The sequence below is a fragment of the Biomphalaria glabrata genome, chromosome 6, assembly GCF_947242115.1.
Source record: "Biomphalaria glabrata chromosome 6, xgBioGlab47.1, whole genome shotgun sequence".
NCBI classification, from domain to species: domain Eukaryota; kingdom Metazoa; phylum Mollusca; class Gastropoda; family Planorbidae; genus Biomphalaria; species Biomphalaria glabrata.
The window spans coordinates 36874492-36884053 of NC_074716.1; the positions used below are offsets into that span (position 1 = coordinate 36874492).

At 38.4% G+C, this 9562-nt stretch overlaps 1 long non-coding RNA gene across 1 annotated transcript; it reads right to left on the reverse strand.

Annotated features, from left to right (window-relative positions):
- Nucleotides 1-343: 343 nt before the first annotated feature.
- Nucleotides 344-1760, reverse strand: LOC129926951 (uncharacterized). Its single transcript, XR_008778666.1, has 3 exons — nt 1323-1760; nt 535-1149; nt 344-419 (listed from the first exon to the last, which is right to left on the reverse strand). It is a non-coding gene; the product is annotated as an uncharacterized LOC129926951 (long non-coding RNA).
- Between the last annotated feature and the right edge of the window lie 7802 nt (nt 1761-9562).

A 9562-nucleotide genomic window follows, 5' to 3' on the forward strand; every position in this document is an offset into this window, starting at 1 on the left:
GTCACTGTTGTGAAACACTATAGATGTTATTTATTTGACCTGCGCATTTAGCCTAATATTTACATAGTGATTTAGATAATCGGAATTTTAATATGAGTATACATACATTTTAAAACATTTAGAAAATAATATTACATATAATAGAGAATTTATGATTACCAGATGTCCGGCAAAAGAGGACATGTCCTCCTTTTTAGGGCGTGTCCTTCGTTATGACTTTGCCATGCGCACCGCCATCCAAGATAGTGCAGAAAGAAGGTGCGCACTATCAGTGACCAGACAAGTCGGATGTTGACATAATAGACAAACGATTTCCGCCGAAGGAGTGAGCCAATATGGAGATGCTGTACTCAAGGCAGATGCCCTTTGTGTTTGTCATGTCTCTATGTAAATAAACGTCTATGTCCTCGTTGAGTTGCCTCCCTTCAGTTATTACAATTGGTTGTCAGTATGGAGAGATTGTGCCTAAGATAGATGTTGTTTGTGTACCTGTGATGTCTTGTCAATAAATATCGATGTACCTCGTTGAGTTACCTCACTTAAGTTATTACAATTGGTGTCAGAAGTGGGATTATAGGCAACTCAACGAGAGGAGGTAGGATTTACAATGGCAGCTTTGAAACAATTAGACCAACTCTCGGTTAGAGAGCTTAGGAAGGAACTTCGTTACCGATATGAGATAATTGGTGGTACCAAGGAGGTGCTTACAGCTCGTCTCCGGCAAGCCTTGATAGATGAAGACGAAGATCCAGATACCTACTTATTTGAAATTAAATCGGAGATTCATGAGCTTATTGGCAAGATAAATGAAGGTATTGATGCATTGTGTGAACAAATTAACAGTATGGGGAAAAAGGTAGATAAAATGGTGTCTCGAGTAGACTCGTTGGTAAAGGAGCAGTTGCCTGTAGACTCGTTGGTAAAGAAGTTGCGTGGTGAAAACAGTGGTGACGGAGACGCTGGGAATTGGAGCGCCGTCTGTGTTGTGCGCAAGTCTTGTGGTTGTAACTTTCAATACGAGAAACGTGACAACGATTGCTGTGATGATCTCAACGAGATGTACCGAATCGAACGGAAAGTGACAAATGAAGAAACTGAAGACTGTTACGTGCCTGAAGCGTTTGTTCCTGTTGTACCTGTTACCAGTACCTTAACTGAAGTCTGTTACGTGCCTGAAGCGTTTGTTCCTGTTGTACCTGTTACCAGTACCTTAACTGAAGTCTGTTACGTGCCTGAAGCGTTTGTTCCTGTTGTACCTGTTACCAGTACCTTAACTGAAGTCTGTTACGTGCCTGAAGCGTTTGTTCCTGTTGTACCTGTACCTCAATGAGCCGGACGGAGCAAGACAACGTTGGGTCTGCGTTCAAGCCTGTTGCTATGGACCTTAATGACCTCTGCCTATCTGCCGGTGCTCACGAGGGAAATTCGAAGCTTGACAACTGCATCCAGAAGTTTAGCATGAACTGTACGTGCGGCGCATCACACATAGAATTTAGATGCCAAGAAAACCACCAACAGGGCATATGTACTTCTACCATCATCATCGACATTGGCATAGATGAATGTCAATCAAATCACTCTAAATCTGAGCTGTCAAGAGGAAGACATTTTCCACTTGAATCTGAAGAGACCTATCTTCTGGACGTAAGACTGTTGTCTGAGGATGACTGCGGTGCATTGGACTTTGCTTGCAACGTGGCTGCAAACGAACCTGCAGCTCCCTTGAGAGGCGTCTGTCGGGAAGGTCTGCTGAGACAGCGTGTCCGATCAACGGCTGTGCTGAAGAAAACAGTGCTCGACCCTATCTCTTTGTTTGGCAAACTGCCACGTCATTATCGCAACAACAGCCTGGTCAACTGGAGAAAGAGAAAGCGGCACTGGAGGAAAACAATGCGGATGGCCTCGTGGGGAACACGCTCCCTGCTGCCTGTGGCTCCCACTGATCGACCTCCACCTGAACTGTCAAACCTCAGCTGCAGTGTTTCTTTTGGGGACGAAAAGTGCTAAGACGGGGGCAATGTTATGACTTTGCCATGCGCACCGCCATCCAAGATAGTGCAGAAAGAAGGTGCGCACTATCAGTGACCAGACAAGTCGGATGTTGACATAAGAGACAAACGATTGCCGCCCAAGTAGAGAGCCAGTATGGAGAGATTGTGCCTAAGTTAGATGTTGTTTGTGTACCTGTGATGTCTTGTCAATAAATATCGATGTACCTCGTTGAGTTGCCTCACTTAAGTTATTACAATATATTTTGTTTTGTTTTTTTACAGAGATATGATTTAATTATATTTTAAATCAATTAAATCGTTTGCCTAGTTTTTTTTAAACATGGATGCCATGGATGTAAGGACCATACCAAAACAAATCAGGCTTGACTACAACCGAGTCCCAAGCCCGCGTCCCTAAACAAGAAAAATACACATTCCTTGAGACCGCCATTCACAAGATTATGAATGCTAACAACGCGAATAATAAAGCAAAATAAATTTACCCATTACTGGGGAAGAAAACAACAACAGAACGATTGCTAACTAGCAAAAGACAAACAGAGCAATGACATCAACATAGCGCGTCCTTAGGAACTAGCGCACAACCCATTATAGTGCATAAAAAAAAAACATCAAGCAAGAAACAACTCTAGATGCGCACAACAATACTTTCTTTTTTTTTTTTAAATAATTATTATTATCAAATTAAAGCTTCATTTCTGACATATTTATAACCTTAACTCTTAACCATCTGCATCAGTCCTCTTACATAAATTGAAACTGGGACCTTTTTTCTGTGGCGTGGATACTGCTCTTAGGATTTCATTGTCTTTCCTTTGCTTTTTGATATGGCGGAAAATACGGTCCAGGACTCTGAAGCATATAAGAGTGAAGGGAGGACTACAGCATTGTAGACTTTCAGTTTAGTGGATATGCTTAGTCTTCTCCGTTGCCATAGTTGTTATTGTAGTCTGTCAAAAGCAGCACTGGCACGTGTAACACTGAAGTCTACCTCGTCATCTAGTTTTGGTAATCTATGAAAATGTCTGGTTTTGTGACTGACTAATTTGGAAGAGATTGTTACAACACTTCTTTCTTTTTTACATCGATGCTGAGGGCAGACTTTTTGCAGGCGTTGGCTATGAGGGACAAACTCTTTTGAAGGTTCTCTTAATTGGAGGCATTTAGGGCACAGTCATCGGCGAATGGCAGGTCTTTGACGCAGTCATATTTTACTTTGGTCTTTGCTTTAAGTCTTTGAGCATTGAATAGACTTGCGTCAGTGCAATATGAATATCATATGTCAACTTTGTTGATGTGTGTTTTATATAAGTTGCACCACTCGGTGTTTTGGAGTAACATCCCTTGTAACTGTTGTCAACCAAGATGGCGTTAGATTAAACAGCTGATTTCATGTCTTATAATTTATATCCAGAGTCTTGTTATTTTCGTTCATGATAATCAACATGGTGGCAGCGTTTATAGCAGTGGTATAAATCTAGTTAAATCAAGTAAAAAAAAAAGAATAGATCACAAGTGTAGATCTATCATCTAGAGAGGCTCTGTGTTCTTATGACTTGTATATTAGTATTGTTATAAACCTGGTGGTGGCACAGATGGGGGTAGTGGTTTGAGTGTAGTCAGTCGACGCAAATCGCCCCAGGCCAGCGCTAGACGAGCGGTCAACCGTGACGAGTTACGACGATCGGCCGAGACGAGTGTCAACAAGAGGGTTCGGGAAGAATCGCCGTCGTGAAAAGAGCTCATTAGCGTCACGAGAATTGTAGTCATCTGACTACCTAGAAACGTCGAGTGGCGTTCTGTCCGGTTCTAGAAGGCCAGTAGGTACCCTATATAAAGAGCGGAGGTGTCGCAGTCAAGACGGTTCAGAAAGCGGGTTCACGACAGGAGTTCAGAACACGGTCGACTACAGCACAGTTCAACGGTGTGGTTCTGTACGGAGCATTACGACGGTTCAGTGCGGAGTACTGTCAAGTACAGTTGAGACGAACGGCGTCTTGATCTTGGTCTGTGATCGCGTCCGACACAACGAGCCCAAGTGTGTGAAGTCAGTCCCGAACTGTTGAACCCAGTGCAAGCCCGGAACGAGACGGAGAGGCCAGTGCAAGACTTGATACGGCGGAACGGTGTTATCGGAGAGATATTTGTTATCGCAGAGCTATTTGTACTGTTCTACGTGCTGCCAATTGTACAGTATTGGCTGTTATTTATGGACATTAAACCTTTACGTTATTTTGGAGCCCTGACTTGTCAAGTTCTTTAAGTTGGTGGTGTATGGTGCAGTTTGCAGAGAGCCTGGATAGTGAGATTCGTAACAGTATATTCAGTTACGGTATGTTACGCCAGTTATGGTATTCTAGATCTAGTTAACTCTACTATAGTTGAGATAGTAGATATCTATTGCATTGAAGATGGCAGAAGGTCAACTTAAACCAACAGAGTTAAATGTAATAGATGGTAATGTGAGTGAAAATTTTCAACAATGGAGAAGACAAGTCGAACTGTTTCTATACTATTGGCAATAGGAGCAGAAGAAAAATCGAAAATCAGACAAAAAGCAATAATATTACATTGTGCGGGACCTCAGGGCCAATAGATTTGTGAGCAGTTGCAGTATGATGAGAGTGAAGACGTGAATGACCCGCAAATTTTACTAAAGAAATTACACGACTATTGCAACCCCAGAAAAAATGAAGTTCTGGAAACTTTCAGATTTCGGAACCTAGAAAAGGTGTCATCCTGTGATGTGTTCATTACGCAGCTTAGAGCTCTGGCTGAAAAATGTAATTTTAAAGAAAAGGATAGAATGATTAGAGACAATATTATATTCTTCGTGGAGAAAAGATTGCAGGAGAGATTACTGAATCACGATGATCTTACCTTGAAGAAGTGCATAGAGATATGCCAAACATATGAGCAAACTGCTAAAGGATTGGCAGAGGTAAATAAGGAAACTGTTGTGAAGATAGATAAGATAGAACAAAAGAAAAATGACAACAGAAACAACCTAATAGATTGCTGGTTTTGTGGAGGCAGGCATGCAGTGAACAGAACAGCATGCCCAGCTTGGGGAAAAAATTGCAATAAATGCAAAGGTAAAAATCATTTTGCAGTTAAGTGTAAAACTAAGAATAAAATACAATGAATTTGACCAAGAGGAACAATTAAACTCAATAAATGTGTTAAACATAAATAGGGACAGAATGACAGCACTATTCATGATAAATAGTCAACAAATAAGATTTCAACTGGACACAGGAGCAGATGTTAACATTATATGTAAGAAATATGTTAAAAGGACACAAATTAAGAAGACTGTTCAAACATTAACAATGTGGAATAATTCCAAATTAAAAACTGAGGGCACTGCTAACTTAATAATAACGTATCCTAAAAACAAAAAGAATTATTTGGTAACATTCACAGTTGTAGAGAACCACTATCAATGCTTATTAGGTCATAAAACATGCCAAAGTTTAAGTCTGATCACATTAAATGAAGATAGATTCATATCACAAGCAAACACAATGGATTGTTATCTGGGAGATTTAGGTGAAACATCACTAACTGTCAATGAGAACATAGCTCCGGTGGTATCACCTTGTCGTAATATACCTTTTTTTTTTTTTGCATTTCAAAAGAAAGTGGAAGCAGAAATAGAGAAATTAGTAAAAAGAAAAATATTAATTCCTGTAAATGAACCAACAGATTGGGTCAGCCAGATGGCTGTGGTTCAAAAGCCAAATGGGGATTTAAGGATCTGCATTGACCCAAGACATCTAAACACTGCTTTAAAGAGATAACATTTTAAGTTACCAACTTTGGAAGCTGTAATGCCACAGTTCCTAAATGCTAAAATATTTTCTAAATTAGACGTAAAGGAGGCTTACTGGCATGTACGTCTAGATGAAAAGTCTAGTCTACTAACAACCATGATCACACCATATGGGTGGTACAGATGGTCAAGACTTCCTTTTGGACTAAGTGTAAGTGGAGAAATATTCCAGAAGAAGTTAACAGAAGCATTGTTAGGATTAGAAGGATGCATTAATGTGGCTGATGATATCGTGATTGTGGGATGTCGTCAGTCCAAAGAAGAAGCAGAAAAAGATCACTCTGACAAACTGATGAGATTAAGAGAGAGATGCAAAGAGAAATGCATTAAATTAAATGAAACGAAAACAATAGAGAAACAAGACCAGATAAGTTTCATGGGACAATGCATTAGTGTGCAAGGCGTAAAGCCTGACACAAAGAAGATCAAAGCTATTCTGGAAATGAAGAAACCAGAAAATAGCCAGGAAGCAAGAAAATTATGTGGAATGGTGCAGTATTTGTCAAAATTTTTGAACAAATCTAGCCGAAGTGTCTCAACCATTAAGAGAACTAACAAAGAAAGATTGCAATTTTAGATGGACTGAAAAATGTGAAGTGGCATTCAACAAGATAAAAACAATGATTACAAATACTCCAGTCCTTATATTCTACAATCCTGACAAGAAACTTGAAATACAAGTGGACAGTAGTCAACATGGACTTGGAGCTATACTAATGCAAGAAGGAAAACCAATAGAATTTGCTTTAGAGCATTGACACCAACTGAAAAACGGTGGGTTCAGATTGAAAAAGAACTACTTGCCGTAGTTTTTGGGCTAGAAGGATTTAATCAATATACATTTGGAAGACATGTCATAATTATAAATGATCATAAGCCACTTACAAACATCTTAAGGAAGCCTCTAAACCAAGCTCCAAGAAGATTACAAAACTTGATGTTAAGGAGCAATCGTTATGATTTCTCATTTCAGTGGGTAGAAGGAAACAGTTTACACATTGCTGACACATTATCACGACTGTGCAATCAAGATGAGAAGCAAGATGAAGTTTTTAACATATGCCACCAGACACAAGTTGTGGTCATACCGGATCGGTTATTAGAAAGAATAAAACAAGAAACAGACTTAGATGACACATTAAATAAATTATCAAAGCAAATTATGAATGGATGGCCTCAAAGAAAACAAGATTTAGACAACACAATAAAACCATATTTTGATTTCGCTGATACTTTGGGACTTAGTAATGGAGTAATTTTGAAAAGAGAAAGGGTAGTCATACCTTTCAGTATGCGTCAAGAAATGAAGAAAAATCTGCACACAGCACACATTGCATATGATGGAATGATGAGGAGGGCCCGACAGACGATTTTCTGGCCAGGTATGGTTGATGAAATAAAGCAGATGGCAGAGACATGCACTGCTTGTCAAGAAAGAAAACCTATGAACCAGAGAGAAACACTTATAGCCTACAACATGAGGAAGGAAATGTTCCATGGGAAAAAGTTGGAGCTGATCTGATGGAAGTAGATGGAAGACAGTATCTAATTACTGTAGATTATTAATCTAATTTTATTGAGTATGATTATCTTTCAACAACAACATCACAAGATGTGATTAGAAAATTGAAATTTGCTCGGTTTGGTGCTCCAAAAATGTTGGTAACAGATGGTGGTCCACAATTTAGTTCAAATGAGTTTTTGAGATTCACAAGGCGATGGAACATCAATCACATCAGATCAGATCCTGGTTATGCAGACACCATCACTGATGATAGCTACGACATCGCTTTCCTTAGTGAGACATGGTTTAAAGAAGTTGGTGATGAGCCAAGAACCACTGAGCTAACGCCACCAGGCTTTCTTTTAAAGAGTCTACCTCGAAAAACAGGCAGCGGAGGGGGTCTAGCAATACTGTACAGAGACAGTCTAGCCAAGTATGTAACAATAAGACCTGAAAGCTCAACGTACACCACCTTTGAGATGTGCGAGCTACGCCTCTCCCACCACAGCAGAACACTGACTTTTATTTTCTTGTACCGCCCACCACCAAGCAAGAGAAATAAATTGACAACAAAAGTTTTCATCGAAGAATTTCAAGACCTACTTGACAGTCACATAGCAACAAAAGATCTATTTGTCATAGGCGATGTGAACTTGCATTTTGACAGTGAAAATGAGACATACGCGGTGTCGCTAAAAAATGCGCTAAAGCATCGCAACTTAGACCAACTGATAAATGCTCCGACACATGTCAAAGGCCATACTCTTGACTGGATTGTTACAAATGCAAGTGAGCTTATAGCCAAACTCAGTGTTTTTAGACCGTGGCTTGTCAGATCATTTTCTCGTACACTTTGAAATGCGCCTATCAAAAGCAAAAAGGCCAAAGAAAAACGTGACTTCCCGTAAACTTAAAGCCATAGACATTGCCTCCTTTAAAATAGACGTAAAAAAAGCACTTTTTTTTTTCTCTTATGAAGGATTTTTGTTGTTTTATTAAAGTACTAGCTTGACATTACCCGCGGCCTGCGGGTCTAAGTTTGTGTTTACTAATCTAGTGGATTGGATTTAGATGTATGTTAAAGTTAGCTAATGATCCTTTCAAGTTTTTTCTCTTTTGCTACGAAAATAAAATTAGTTTTGCGAAAATGGGTTTACCCGAAGCCGTTACATTCATATCTATTAAAAACGAAAAAAGTGATGGCTTTGTTTAATGAATGGGATTATTAAGTGAACAATTAAACGAAATAATTTTTTGTACGCGATTCATGAATGAATATAGATCTAGGCCTATCTCAACTCGGCTTCGCAGCTTTCGTAAACGAATGTAGTCTCTTAAAAATGCTTTAGAAAACCAAATTTGAATGTTTATTTGATCAAAATATGAAAAGAATGGACTATAATTAGTAGTTTCATATGTTAAAGTATAAAACTATCTGTGCGAAGAGAAGTTTTATCATCTTAGAGTTGAATTAGAGTTTTAGATCTAGGGATGGGATTCTTAAGTAAACAATTAAACGAATTAATTTTTAGTATGCGATTCATTACGGTATTGTCTAATGAAAAAATGTTCGCCAGGAAATCTGTAGTCACAGATAACAGGAACGAATTTATGTAAAAAATGCTTTTGAAACCCAAAATTGAAGGTTAATTTTATTACCTAATGAAATCAATGGATCTTCTTATGTATTTTCATGTGTAAAAGTAAAAAACTATGTGCGCAAAGTATATTTCTTAAAATTAGATCTAGGTCTAAATCCTTTCGATCTTTTCTCATGTCAACATTGTTAACCATGGCCTAGATCCACAAAATTCTATAGCTGTAATAGAGTCGGACAACATTATTTTTTTTAGGGTCTTACGTTTGTTTTAGGGCTACAATACATACACTAAGGTCTAAGTTGGTACCCAAGAAACATTCCTGCCAAGTTTTATCAAGATTGGTCAAGCGGTTTTGATGTCTATAAGTAACATACATACATACACCTCACATTCTACTTTATAATATAGATAGATCATTGTTAACTTGTATAAAATTATTGTATTCTTAACTGGTCCACATTTCAAATAAGAAACTCAGCTCTGTAGATCTTAATTCAGAGATATATTTATGAAAGCATTGTTTTTTTTTGTTTTTTTTTTGTTTGCTTTGCTTATTAAATTTTTGTTTAAAAATTATTTTGACAATAAAAAAAATAAAAATAAACAAAAA